This window comes from Rhinatrema bivittatum, chromosome 2 (genome assembly GCF_901001135.1).
Source record: "Rhinatrema bivittatum chromosome 2, aRhiBiv1.1, whole genome shotgun sequence".
In the NCBI taxonomy this organism is placed as follows: domain Eukaryota; kingdom Metazoa; phylum Chordata; class Amphibia; order Gymnophiona; family Rhinatrematidae; genus Rhinatrema; species Rhinatrema bivittatum.
The window spans coordinates 319,281,761-319,296,584 of record NC_042616.1 but is presented as its reverse complement, the minus strand read 5'-3'; the positions used below and the strand labels follow the sequence as shown (position 1 = coordinate 319,296,584).

The 14,824-nt window shown below is 42.7% G+C and overlaps 1 long non-coding RNA gene across 1 annotated transcript in view; it reads right to left on the bottom strand.

Moving 5' to 3' along the window:
- LOC115086126 overlaps positions 1-14,226 on the bottom strand; it is a 68,531-nt gene extending 54,305 nt beyond the window's left edge. Inside the window, exon 1 of the long non-coding RNA XR_003855092.1 lies at positions 14,130-14,226. This is a non-coding gene — a long non-coding RNA (uncharacterized LOC115086126). The remainder of the gene's footprint in view (positions 1-14,129) is intronic.
- Positions 14,227-14,824: the final 598 nt, after the last annotated feature.

Genomic DNA, 14,824 nt, shown 5'->3' with positions numbered 1-14,824 from the left:
AAATAAACATAAGGGAAATCTGAAGGGTTGCCCCGAAGCCTCAAATGGATCTTAGAAGCAGTTTATAACGATTAAAAAAAGGACTAAAAATTGATGATTTTTTTATGGCGATACAAAAGGGTTTAAAAATGTCTAAAATTAGTTGAATAAATTAACAAATCCCTGAGAACATTAATGCAGTTCCAAATGAGCCTTAATTATTTGTTTGTTTGTTTTACTTTAAAATAAACGGTTTTGACACTACTGCAATTTCTCTTCATTTTTGGGACAAATTTGGGTAAAATAAGGTTCAAAAAGTACAAAAGCTTCATCTAACATATTAAAAGTGGCCACAGAATATATTCTGAAAGAAAATAATTTACAAAAGTAAGTTTATTTAACTCCATTCTGGACAATTTTTACAATCCACTCCGGATTTTTGCCTTGACAAATCAAGCTTGAGCTGAACTTGACAACATTCCCAAATTGTTTGGAATGCTGAATTAAAACCAATATCCATAATAACCTAGCAACCTCATGAGGCGCTGTGTAATAATTCATCCCACTTGAGGTCAAATAGTTTGAATAACACTTAAAATTCTGATCTGTTATGGTTAACTAAAGCAGGGCAGTATCGAAGAGTTTCATGCATTTTAAATGCCTTCTTAAAACACTCCTTAGAACTATTTTCTCACTCTAGTTATAGAATGCTGGGAGAGGGCCAGTTGGTGTTAAACAGTGCAGATGGTTCACTTACATCTCTTTCACACTGACTGCTCCAGTGCCTACGCAACAATTTTAATCATAGAGGGAATGTTAACACACAGGTGAATTTTCAAAGGAGTTACGTGTGTAAATGTAACAAACTATCGTAACAATTTTCAAAAGCATTTACGCACGTAAAGTGCATTTACGTGCGTAAATCCTATAAACAATTCAATGGCATGTTTTAGTGCAATTTTCAAAAGCCCACTTTAATGGATGAAGTGCATTTATGTGTGAAAAACCCAGTTTTAAGTAGAGATGTGCATTCGTTTTTGCCGAATTGGAAAATTGCAACGAAATTGTCCAATTCGGCATGTTTCAGGGAGCCCGAAAAAAATCAGGATTTTCCCATTTTTTCGCAAAAATTTGTTTTTCCGATTAGTGCGCACTAACGGGAGTCAGTGCGCGCTAACTCCCTGTTAGTGCGCGCTAACTCCCGTTAGCGCGCACTAACAAAAACTAACAAAATCTAACGGTTTTTGTTAGTGCGCGCTAATGGGAGTTAGCGCGCACTAATGGGGATTTAGCGTGCACTAACTAAAAATCGATTTTTCGCGGAAAAAAAGACCCGAACCGAAAAAAAAACGACATTTTCCATGGTGGCCGAAAAACGAAGAACGACATGAACACAAAAAACGATGCACATCTCTAGTTTTAAGTGTGTAAAAGCTTTTGAAAATGAAGCCCTTGTGAGTGTGTGTGTGAAATGTTTAGCTCATACAGGTTGCTAAAACAAAAGCTGAAGGTAAGAGAGAGAGTGTAGGCCTAGGGTCTGATTTACTAGGCATTTTTCCTATAGACACAGAAAGAAAAATCCCTTAGTAAATGAGGCCCCTAGATACCTGTTAATTACAGATGAAGTGCATGATATTTATTCAGCTTAATTAGGAATTTGAATCTGAAAGAGAGGAGAGTCTGGGAAAATTATTTTTACACATAGCTGATGTGCTACAAGCGTAAGTTATCAAAGTCCTCTTGTATAGATACTCATCAGTGGCTGGTGAGGCAAAGCTGTGAGGGGGTGTCATAATAGATAGACAGATAAACATAAACTCAGGGTACTGAGAAATTTTCTGACACACCATACTCAGTGCATAAATTAAATCCTGGGAAAGGTTAAATTTTGACATTAGATTCTTTAGGTGTAATTGCCTAACCAGATTATTTCTACTGTAAGTGGTCACAACTTGCAAGGGATATTCCAGATAGCACCATTTCTGGTAAAGATAAATGACATTGATATCTAAGAAACAAATGCAAATGATACTGGCAAGGAAGGTATTATCACAAATAATTGTCTGTAGAAACATCAGTAGAATACTTCCAGAATCAGAGCAATAAAAGAGAAGTGGAAGAAATAGTAATATGGGTAGCCAGGACCAACTCCTCTCCCAGCACCCACCCTCTCACAATCAATAGCAATGAAAACTCAGACAAGAAATGGGGATCAAACAGGCCGCAGCTTTATTGCACAACATCCAGGTACCCTAGCTCAAGAAAGTTACATAGGCCACACTATGCACCCACCACATGCCAGCAAGATGCACAGATCCAGGCCATCCAAACCTTGTGTCATTAACATTTGAAATATTCACACCCACAACCACTGCCCCCATCCAGCAAGGAGTCATAAATCACTTCACCTGACAAACCCGCCCGAGTGGCGGAAGTCTCTGTACCCATTCGGAAAGAATGCATTCCGAAATGGGACGCGTCCAACCCGAGGGTGCTTAAACCCAACCGTAACACTTATTCAAATTGAAATTTGGTAAGCGGACAAAAATCCGAGTGTATCAAAAATCTGGACTCCCCCGAGGAGTGCTCTGCCACAAAGGCTATGCAATTCGCCACAGGACATGTCCTGCAACCTGCGATGGCTTGCAAGCCTACGGACGCACCCTTCCCCAGCTGGTCCGTCTTAGATCGTGGTATAAATAAAATAATGGAATCCGCTGCCAAAGTGACATGCTAGGTGAGCAACCCAAAAGACTCCCATCCCTTAGTGGCTCTGGCCACCAACTGACTAATCCGGAATGCCCCAAATAAGCGAAGACGCCCGTCCTTAGTGCAGGAGGATCCTACACAGCTCGGCATGGTGACTGGCTCGGTCCCCCTCCTGGCCTCGATGCATACGGGCCCAGCAACACCTGACTGAGACACACCCCTCCCTCTTCCGGCTCCCGAGTGTCATGCTCCTCATGGGTGCCTGGGGGACAAATCACACCGCCTCGCCTGCCTCTCCGGGTGCCACAGCCGCCTCCTCCAACTCCACTTGCTGTCAGAAAGAAAACGGTGCCAGGGAAGGGACAGCACAAGCAGCGTCCACGAGCAATGGCAGGCAAGCAATTGCTGCCATTGCTCCAGAGATACCCCCCCAGCCAGGCTCCTACCCAATTGGGTAGGAAATTCAAAGCTCTCACACCTGAAGCCAGCCAATGGGCTTGCATGCTGGGTGCAAAAACCCCCTCTGTGCTCGGCGGCCCGCCCTCCCCCTCCTCACAGGAGCCAGCGTGAATCGTGCCTGGCACCCACAGTATGCTGGGCACCCCGATACCTTACTGGGGTGCCATTCTCAAAAGGAATGAATGAAATACATTTCACACAACATCACAATCTTACACATTCCCTCAGAAGACTCTAGATTAGGTAAACTATGATTATTTATTTCTCTACTATGATAAGATAAGTTTAACTAGCCACTGAGATAACACAAAGTTACATAATAGTATATCTATTGAAAAGACACAGGAAATAGCATAGATAGCCTATACTTATTATTTTAGGTAAAGCATCAGGTAAAGAGTTCTACCACCCATAGAAGACAACACATTCTAGGAGCAGAGACTTCAGGAGGCAGGGGAGAGAGAGAGAGAGGAGGTTCACAGAGCTCCTCAGCCATGCCAGCTATGATTCTGAACAAGTAACAGAAAGGACAAAAATAAGTACCATCAGTCATACGTACCTTTCCTTTTTCTTCAAAGAGATAGAACATCTAAAAATTCAAGTTCTTTACAAAAGTTTCATATCAACATTTAACACCTATACCATAACAACATTTGTAAAGACTAAGCTACAGAATATTTAGATTATCAGAACCTGTTCTTATTTATTTATTTATTTAAACACTTTTATATACTTTTCATTTCAATAATCTATAACAGAAAGAAAAGATCTCTTATTTGTTTCTCTTGTTTATTGCAAATGCAATTTGTCTTATTGCATATATTCAGTTGTTGCTAAGAACATAAGAACATAAGAAATTGCCATACTGGGTCAGACCAAGGGTCCATCAAGCCCAGCATCCTGTTTCCAACAGTGGCCAATCCAGGCCATAAGAACCTGGCAAGTACCCAAAAACTAAGTCTACTCCAGTTTACAATTGTTTCATCTAAAAATAAACTTTGATATTTTGAATTCATTTGCTTAATGCTTTTGATTCCAAGTGATTTCCATTTATGGATTCTGCCTTCCCTCTCTACCTCCGGGAGACTGGTGGGTTACAGACCCTTGTTCCTTGTTAGGAGACCTGGCAGGAAGAAAAATCAGTTTTCCAATTCCCACTCTTGTCAACAACATTAAGTGATTCTACTGAAAACATCTGAAACTCCATTACATATAGCCACTATACATGAGGGGTAGGTTTAGACTTGCTTGCCCCCCACCCCTTCCCTTCCATTCTGTCCTCTTCCTGCTGTGCCCCCTTCCCTGGTCCTCTCCCTCAGGGCTTTCCTGAGTGTTTCTTCTCCTGTACTCCTGCTACCTTCCATGGCCCATTTCTGAATGCTGCAAGCCCCCAACCTCAAGGCTTCTTCCCAAGTGGTTCCGCTCTTTCATAGCCCCTTCCTGAGTGCCTTGGCTCTTGTCCTCTTCCCCTTGAGACTCCTTCCTTGGTCCTCTCCCCATGGCCTCATCCCAAGTTTTCTTTTATTAGCCTCCTCTTTAAATAAGAAATTCAACCATGGTGATGTACAATAGAGATGTGAATCGTGTGATTGATCGTCTTAACGATCGATTTCGGCTGTGAGGGGGAGGGAATCGGATCGTCGTAGTTTGGGTTTTTTAAATATCGTGTAAATCGTGTAAATCGAAAACCGGCACACTAAAACATCCCTAAAACCCACCCCGACCCTTTAAAATAAATCCCCCACCCTCCCGAACCCCCCCAAAATGCCTTAAATTACCTGGGGTCCAGAGGAAGGGTCCCGGTGTGATCTTTTACTCTCGGATCTCCTGACGTCCCCCGACGTCAGGAGCGTAGGAGATCGCTCCCGGACCCCCGCTGGACCCCCAGGGACTTTTGGCCAGCTTGGGGGGGCCTCCTGACCCCCACAAGACTTGCCAAAAGTCCAGCGGGGGTCCGGAACGACCTCCTGCAGTCGAATCATGTTGCCGTACGGCCGGCGCCATATGTCATATGACAGGTCAAAGGTAGCGCCAGCGCCATTTCTACAACGCACGGAGGTCCGAGAGTAAGAGATCACACCGGGACCCTTCCTCTGGACCCCAGGTAATTTAAGGCATTTTGGGGGGGGGGGGGTTCGGGAGGGTGGGGGATTTATTTTAAAGGGTCGGGGTGGGTTTTAGGGTTCTTTTAGTGTGCCGGTTTTCCCGCCCTCCCCTTCCCCTCCCCCTTCCCCTGACTTACGATTTTTTAACGATAAATCGGGGGAATTGTTATTGTATCGCGGCTCTAATGATTTTTGACGATTTAAAATATATCGGACGATATTTTAAATCATCAAAAAACGATTCACATCCCTAATGTACAACATATTCAAATGGTAACATACAGTCTAATGGAAACTTAACAGTTCAAGTACGAAGGAGGCTTCACTAAAGACTAAACCTGGTATCTATCAATGACAGGACTAAACTAGGTAAAATGTAGAACAGGACTAAACTTGAAATAAGTTGACAGGACCAAGAATATGACACATCTCAGTAAAATGTGGAACTTGTCATTCTAGCTAGTACCTCCTTTGGCGTCTATGCCACAGAAAGGTGACATTTGAAGCACTGCCACATTGTAGAGTCAGAGGCAAAAACAAGCCAGCATGTTTCTGAAAGGGTGCTATAAATCAGGAACCCTTGGGAGCTGCCACTCCTCTATGCTTCCAACTGATTTCATTAATATCATATTTGCTATATGTCAGAGCCATGTATATATCCTTAACAAGTGGCCTGGAGACTGCAGGGACAAACTTTGGGGCCGATGCTATATGAAACGTGGAAAGTGGTTGGTGACTTTTCAGTGCTCGCTTTCTTAACATGCGCATGGCGCCAGCAAGGGGGGCGCCTTGCTATATACAAATTAGGGGGGTCGTGCTAGCAAGGAGGCGCTAAGGTCACTTGCGCGACCTTAGAGCCTCCTTGCTAACGTGACCTCACCGCGGCTGCTGGTTACGAAAACCGACGCAGGTAAACTCGGCATCGGTTTTCATAACCGGCCATCTGCCAGTATTGAAAAACGGATGCTGAGTTTTTTCTGCTTTTCTGTACTTCTTTTACATGCGCGCAGGGGTAGATTTTATAAATCTATGCACACGTGTACTTTTGTTCACGCACCAGGCGCAAACAAAAGTACGCTGGATTTTATAAGATACGTGCGTAGCCGCGCATATCTTATAAAATCCGGGGTCAGCGCGAGCAAGGGGGATGCACATTTGTGCAACTTGCTCGTGCTGAGCCCTGCGTGCGCTGCCCGTTCCCTCCGAGGCTGCTCCGAAATCAGAGCGGCCTCGGAGGGAACTTTTCTTCCGCCTCCCCCCACCTTCCCCTCCCTTCCCCTTCCTAACCCACCCCCCGGCCCTATCTAAATTCCCCCCTACCTCTGTCACGAGAGTTACGCCTGCTCGAAGCAGGCGTAACTTTGCGCGCGCCGGGCCAGCTGCCACACGCCATCTTCCGGTCCGGGGGCTGGTGCAGAGGCCATGGCCATGCCCCTGGAATGCCCTCAGGCCGAAACCACGCCCACTGCACTGCCCCTTGATGATGTGCCGGCCACGTCACGCCCCCCGGACATGCCCCCCGATGACACGCAGATTGTGACACGCCCCCGACACCCACCCCCCCCCCCCGAAACCCCCTGGACTTATGTGCGTCCCGGGGCTTTGCGTGCGCCGGAAGCCTATGCAAAATAGGCTTGGCGCGCGCAGAGGTGTTTTAAAAGGGTTATGCGCGTACCTTATGCGCGTAACCCTTTTAAAATCCGGCCTTCAGCTATTAACGCCTGCTCCAGGCAGGCATTACCTTTTTTTTTTTTTAATTATTTCTTTATTGAATTTTCATTTAAAACTTTTAAACAAAATTTCAAATAAGTAATACAGATAATTAAAACTTATCCATATCATTATTAAACAATAAGAAAACATTTATCTCTCTTACATTACCTATATAATGGGAGAGATTAAACCATATATTAAATTATACAATATTCAATACAAAATAGGAGAGAGAGACATGAAAATTCTATTTCTGACCTTCTAAACTATTTCCTCGATCTATATCTTTATCTGAAATAAAAGTCTCCAAATGTAATGGGTCTATAAAACTGTATTTCTTTCCTCTAAAAGAAATAATACAGATAGCTGGATAGTTCAGAAAGAAAGTTGCCCCTAGGGCTACTACTTTACTCTTTAAAGACAGAAAATGTCTCCTTTTGGCCTGAGTGGCCCTGGAGACATCCGGGAACATCAGAATATTTTGTCCACAAAAGGACATATCCCTGTGTTTGAGGAAATCCCCAAACACTCTATCTTTATCCGATTCCAATAACATAGAAACAAATAGGGTAGCCCTCTTTTGTATTATATCGATTGACTCCTCCAAAAATGTGGAGACCCCAATCGTAGATGTTAGGCATTACCTTTTGAGAGCTAAATATGCATCTGAGATGCACACTTTTTTTTGAATGTTATTATGAGTTGTGATGCATGTGCTTGCCCTGGGTCTCTCTGGAGGAGAATGGAAATCTTTCTCTGCCATTGTTGTTTCCATGCCATGTCTACCTTTTCCTTCATGTGGCATGATGGAATATAAAATACTCACTGCCTTGTAATAGCTAGGGATTTTTAGCATTACATTCTAGTGTCCTCTAGCACTGTGTATACCTCTACTAATGTTAAGACACAAGACATAAGAACAGATAGCAGCCACTTTTCTTATAAAGCATGCCATACATTATCTGCATGCTATGACTATGTAGATTTATGTAGGTTGTTGAAAAAGAGTTACACACACATACACACTGCAGTGTATATTAACTCCTTTTTCTACTCATAGAAAATCAGTGAGAGCAGAGAAAATAAAGGCTGGTGTTTTATCTTGTCAGATGCAGTTATATGTTTAATATTGCTATTAAAAATAGATCTCTTTCTTCACTGCATACATAAGAACATAAGGCTTGCCATACTGGATCAGACCAAGGGTCCATCAAGCCCAGTATCCTGTTTCCAACAGTGGCCAAGTCAAGTCACAAGTACCTGACACGGGTCCCAAGGGGTAGACAGATTCCAAGTTGCTTATCCCAAGAATAAGCAGTGGATTTCTGGAACTCTCTCTTAATAATTGTTAATGGACTTTTCCTCAAGGAACTTGTCCAAATCTTTTTTAAACACAGCTACACCAATAGCTGTCTCCATATCTTCTGACAATGAATTCTAGAACTTAATTATGCACCAAGTAAAAAAATATTTTCTCTTATTAATTTTAAATGTATTACCCAGTAACTTCATTATGTGTCCCCTGATCTTTGTACTTTTGGAATGAGTAAACAACTGATTAACATTTACTCATTCCATTCCACTCATTATTTTATAGACCTCTATCATATCTCCCCTCAGCCATCTCTTCTCTAAGCTGAATGTCATACTAGGAGGTGGACCCTTGTCCTGAAGCAGTATCTGAAGGCTCCCTGGTCAGACCCAGGAAGCTCCTGCCACCAGGAGGTGGAGCACAGGAGGAGACAGTGGCTAGCTGGAGCTTCACCACTGGAAGCCCGCGGTCCCCCCAGGTGGTGCCCTTGGGGACCCAGGCTGCTTGGACTTAGGTGAGCCTCGCAGGGTCTCCCTGAAAGGAAGTTCAATGGTGTGCCCACCAGGTGTTGCGTTCGTGCCTGTTCTCGCCCTCGCTCCACCCTCTCTACCTTAGTGGTGACTCCCTTTGGGTCTGACAGACAGATGCTGCCGTGGCTTCTCCTCGCCGTACTTCCTGGAATCCCCGGGCTGGCCTGACGCTGCGGATCCGCCATGTTTCTGATGACGTAAAGGCGTGCGCGCGCTCCAGAGTTTGTACCAGCAAGGGCACGACGTCATCTGCTTCCACTTTAAAAGGTCTTTGCTTGCAACTACAAATCAAGTTAGCAAGGGGAATTCTCCGCTGCTCTGCCTCCACCACCTTACCAGGGGTACCCACTCCTCGGGGGCCCCGCTCTCTCTCTTCTTGATTTCAGATTGCTAAGACGGGATCCGGTACTCGCTCCTCGAGGGCCTACGTCCCTGAATGCTCAGAAGACTCCTGACTACCTGGAAGCAATCGCAGACGTGAACACAGTGAGTTCTATTTCAGATAGGAACCGGTACTCGCTCCACGAGGGCCTATGTTCCTAATCTCCAAGACTCTCTTCAGTCTAAGATGTTATCGCAGGTCATGAGTCATTATTGTGGATTGCAGATAGGAACCGGTACTCGCTCCACGAGGGCCTATCCTCCAAAGATTCTCTTCTCTTCCATAAGCCATTTCATACACAGATATTGTGAGTTCTCATTTCAGACTGCTTATAGGAACCAGCACTCACCTACGGCTCCTGTTCCTGAATATACTGAAGACTCTGTTGCAGAGAAGCCATTACAGATCTCTACAATTGTGAGTGTACCATCTACTACTAGCTATGTATCCAGTATACCCTGTCTACTCACTACCTATAGTCTCTCCCTACAGCTCAGCAACCCAGAGACCAAAATTCCAGTATCTGAAGGACTTCAGTCCTGCCGGGCATCTCAGCTCACTAATTCCACCTCTGGTGGTTCTACTTCCTGTCTAAATGAAGAACTATCTGTGTTTGTCTCCATACTCCAGCCTAACCGGTGGTCCCTCTCAGGATATCCTCCTGGGGGCGCTGTCATCTGCCATCGGCCCAGGGATTCACCAATTTACCTCAAGTGTTCATTCCTTACACTACTAGAGCGGTATTATACGACTGCCACTCTGTGGGAAGCCAACCCACTACAGATCATTAACTCCGCCTATGGAGTATTACAATTGTTAGCTCTTCCCCTTGGCAGAGTGATCCATAATCGATTGCTAACTCCCTGGCGGACATAACAGATTGCTATCCATAGCAGCAGGGACTGATAACAGATTGTTAACTCCTCTCTCTCCAGGAGGAGATCCATATCATACTGCTAACTACTCCCCCTACAGGAGGAGCTCGATAATAGATAGCTAACTCCGAGCAGGAGAATTATACTAGTTTGCTACTCCTCCTCTCTGGAGGAGCAGATCTACAACAGATTGCTAACTCTGCAGTCTAATCCACAACAGATTGCTAACTCCTCCCTTCTTGAGGAGCCAAGCCTAACACCAGGATCAAGGGTGTGCGGTCGACGTCAAAGGTGGAGGTGTGCAGAATCAGAGAAGGCCAGAAAGAGTCTGAGATGACAAGGCTAGGAACAAGGCCAGAATCGAGGAAGCAAGGTCAGTAGTAGCAGAGGTCAAGTTCCAAAGGTCAGTCCGAGAGTAGTCAGCCAAAGCAGAGGTCAGGTTCCAGTGGTCAGACGTGGTCGAATAGACAGGCAGGGTCAGTATCTGGGCAGCGATCAGCATAGTCACAGGCAGGCAGAGGTCAGTATCTGGGCAGTGATCAAACGTAGTCAAACAGGCAGAGGTCAGTACCAGAGAGTCAGTCCAAGAGGTACTACCTGGGGAAACGTAGAACAGATGGATACTAGAACAGAGGGATGCTGGAACAGAAGGACGCTGGAACAGAATGACACCGGAACAGGACTGGAAAAATGCTGGAACAAGGCTGGAACAAGGCTGGAACAACGATGAGACATGGAGGCAAACTACTACACACACGGTGTCGACCCGATTGCCAAGACAAGGAAGTGCAGGCAGGCACTTCCTTTAGTACTGCATTCAATCAGGGCGCGCCGCAGAACCAGGACTCACCCCTGGCCCTATAAGGGACCAGGCAGTCTGCGCACATGTGCCTAAGGGCGGGGCCGACGCCACGTAGGATGCCGAGCCCCACCGTGAGGCCTGGTGCACTGAGGAAGGCCCAGCGACTGCTGCCGTGGGACGCCGAAGGAGGAGCTTGCGGCTGCTGCTAGAGAGGCCGACCCAGGACCTGCAGGAGAGTTGGAGAGGTGACCAGGCCCGTGCGCGGGCTGAGCGTGGACGGGGCACGCAACACTGAAGAGTCCTAACCTGTTTAGGCTTTCTTCATAGGGGAATTGTGCCATCCCCTTTATCATCTCGGTCGCCCTTCTCTGTATCTTTTCTAATTCTGTTATAGCTTTCTTGAGATGTGGTGGCCAGAACTGAACACAATATTCAAGATGAGGTTGCACCATGAGCAATACAGAGGCATTATGATATTCTCTGTTTTATTCTCCATTCCTTTCATAATAATCCCTAGCATTCTATTTGCTTTCTTGACTCCTGCTACACACTGAGCAGAAAATTTCAACTTATTTTCAACAATGACACCCAGATCCTTTTCCTGAGTGTTGACTACTAATGTGGAATCTTGAATTTTGAAGCTATAATTTGGGTTACTCTTTCTTAAATGCATCACTTTGCACTTGTCAATTTTAAATTTCATTTGCCATTTGCATGCCCAGTCTCCCAATTTTGCAATGTCCTCTTGCAATTTCTCACAATCCTCTTGTGATTTGACAACTTTGAATCATTTTGTGTCATCTGCAAATTTGATCACCTCACTTGTTGTTCCCATTTCCAGGTCATTTATAAATATATAGAAAGCATTGGTCCCAGAACAGATCCTTGGGGCACTTCACTATTCAACTTTTTCCATTGCAAAAATTTACCATTTAGCCCTACTTTCTGTTTTCTATCTTTTAACCAGTTGGCAGCAATCCACAATAATTAATAGATTACAATTTTACAATAGTAGGTCCACAATTTCATTTCTCAGTTCTTTCAGCACTCTGGGATGTATGCCATCTGATCCAAGTGATTTGCTACTCTTTAGTTTATCAATTTGCCCTAGTATATCATCCAGGTTCACTGAGATTTGTTTCAGTTCCTCTGACATGGGTATATTTCTTATATCTTATGCTGTTCCTGTTTTCTTTATTTGGATCCCTTTTCCATTTATTGAAAAATGTTATTTTAGATATTACAGCCTCTCTCACCTCACCTTTCAACCGTGCCAGTAGTCATTATTTTCACCTTGTTTACTCTGTGGAATACATCTGTTCTGGACTTCCAATATGGTATTTTCAAACAACATCCATGCCTGGGCTAAACTCTTAACCTTTGCAGTTGCTCCTTTCAGTTATTTCCTAACCATTTTCCTCATTTTATCATAGTCACCTTTTTTAAAGTTAAATGCTGTCATAGGAGATTTCTGTTTTTCACTCTCTCTAGTTATTAAGTCAATTTTGAAAATGTTGTGATCACTATTTCCAAGTGGCTCCAACACTGTTACCTCTCACCTTAAATCTTGTGTTCTACTAAGGAGTAGGTCTAAAATAGTTTCCCCTCTTGTTGGTTCTTATACTAGCTGCTCCATGAAGTAGTCATTTATTTCATCTAGGAACTTTACTTCTCTATAATGTCCTGATATAACATTCACCCAGTCAATACTGGGGTAATTGAAATCACCCATTATTACCGTGCTGCTGATTTTGTTAGCTTCTCTAATTTATTTTAGCATTTCATTGTCTATTAGTTCATTCTGGCCAGGTGGATGGTAATACACCCCTATTACTATTTTGTTCTCTTTTCACCTGGAATTTCCATCCATAAAAAATTCAACATTGCATTTTGTTTCCTACAGAATTTTCATCCTATTTGACTCAATGCTCTCGTTAACATATAGTGCCACCCCTCCACCAATTTGATCCATTCTATCATTTCAATATAATTTGAACCCTGGTATCACAGTGTCCCATTGGTTATCTTTCTTCCACCATTTCTTTCCATTCAATGCTATACACTCTAACTTTTCCATGTTAATTTTTAGACTTCGAGCATTTGTATATGGACATTTCAAAGTATGTTTTTGTTTGTATTAACAGCCTGTTCATAGTTGACAGGGTTAATTTGGAAACTTTCTGCACTTTACTTAAAGGGACCTGGTCCCCTTTGGCACTTATTGCTACTTTTCTACCCTATGTAACCTTTTCTTAGTATTCTTCAAAGATATCTGGCTAACTTACATAGATGTTCTGTTTTGGATACTGAGCCCCAAAAGTCTGAGAAAAAAGTCTGGAGAGTTACAATGTATAGAACGTATTAAAGATATAAACATTGTAGGCAGGCATCTTAGAGACCTGATTGAAGGAGGATAACTAATGAGACACTGTGATTCTGGGGTGCAAATTAAATCGACGTGTCAGGGCATATCAAATTGGTGGAGGGGTGCCACTATATGTTAAGCGCAGAGTCAAGCAGGATAAAATATCTGCAGGAAATAAACTGCCCTGGAATCTATATAGATAATAAATTCCAAGTGTGAAAGAGAAGAGTATAGTAGTGGTTGTATACTATTGTTGACTGGCCAGGATGAGAAGCATAATATAAAATGCAAAGAGGCTAATAAAATTGGCAACAAAATAATAATGGGAGATTTCAATTACCGAAATACTGATTAGGTAAGTGTCACTTCATAACATACTATGGAGGTAATTTCTTAGATGCTATAAATAATTGCTTTATGCAGCAGCTGGTCATGGAACTGAGAAAAAGAGTAATTAATTTACACATAGTTCTCAGTGGAATGTAGGACATGGTGCAAGGTTTAAAGGTAGTAGATCCACTTGACAATGGGGTGTGCTACCTCCATTTCAGTGTTTTTCATTTTTGGTTTTTCCCTGGTGTCATTTTTTAAATGTATATTTTGTTTCTATTTCTTTATCAAAATGAAATAAACATTAAAAAAAAAAGAACAATTCTGCAACTTCATCAATTGCAAGCTTCACTTATGTAATCTTCCTGTCAAAGTTTAGCCTCATATCACATCAAAAGACACACAAATAAACCTTGTTAAAGGAAGTTAGTGAAACATCATTTATCACTGTTGGAAGACTCCCACAACAAGAATTCTGAATTTGAATCAAAAGTTAGCCCATCCCAAATCATTGTATTATTTTTCTCAATGTAAGTTTTTCAGTACTGCAGATCTAATAACCACTTACTTCTGTTCACTAGGCCTCGTCTGTCTTCAACTTCATGTTTTCCATTTTTTTGCATCGCTGGTCTAATTTATGCATTCCTGGCATTCTGTTACCAAAGTATTCTATGCCATATGCAAAATTATAATAAAACAATGGCAAGAATGTCAAACTAGCATGTTTCATAACAAAACAATATCTTTAGCCTTTTAAAAACAATCATATTTTAAACTTTTTGATTAAATACATGAAATCTCAATTTAGAAGAATTGCAAAACTACTCTGTTCAAATCTGAAAGAAAATCTGATATATGCACTTGAAAAAACTCTTCAATCAAGCTCAAACGACTGTCAAGAGGAATTAGAAAAGACAAGTAATGCTACTTTCATTTTTAATTATTTCAGATGATGGTAGATATTTTGCATTCATAAACAGAACTTGCTCAGTGCATGTAGTGTTTTGTCAGGTCTAATGTATTAACAATTACATTTACTTTCAGATTTAGGTTTTACTTGTGGATTAGCTTGAATAGCTTTAGTTCTCAAAAACAGCATGCAGGATTACAGCTCTGATAACTGTAAGTGATTAAAATTGTAGCCACTGTAACTATGTTATTATTTTCCTCTAAGTTCATTATTAAATATTAGTCGGCATTTCTAAGCAGAATATATTAGAACATTCAAATCTGCAGCAAAATATGGGGTATTTTTGAAGACAG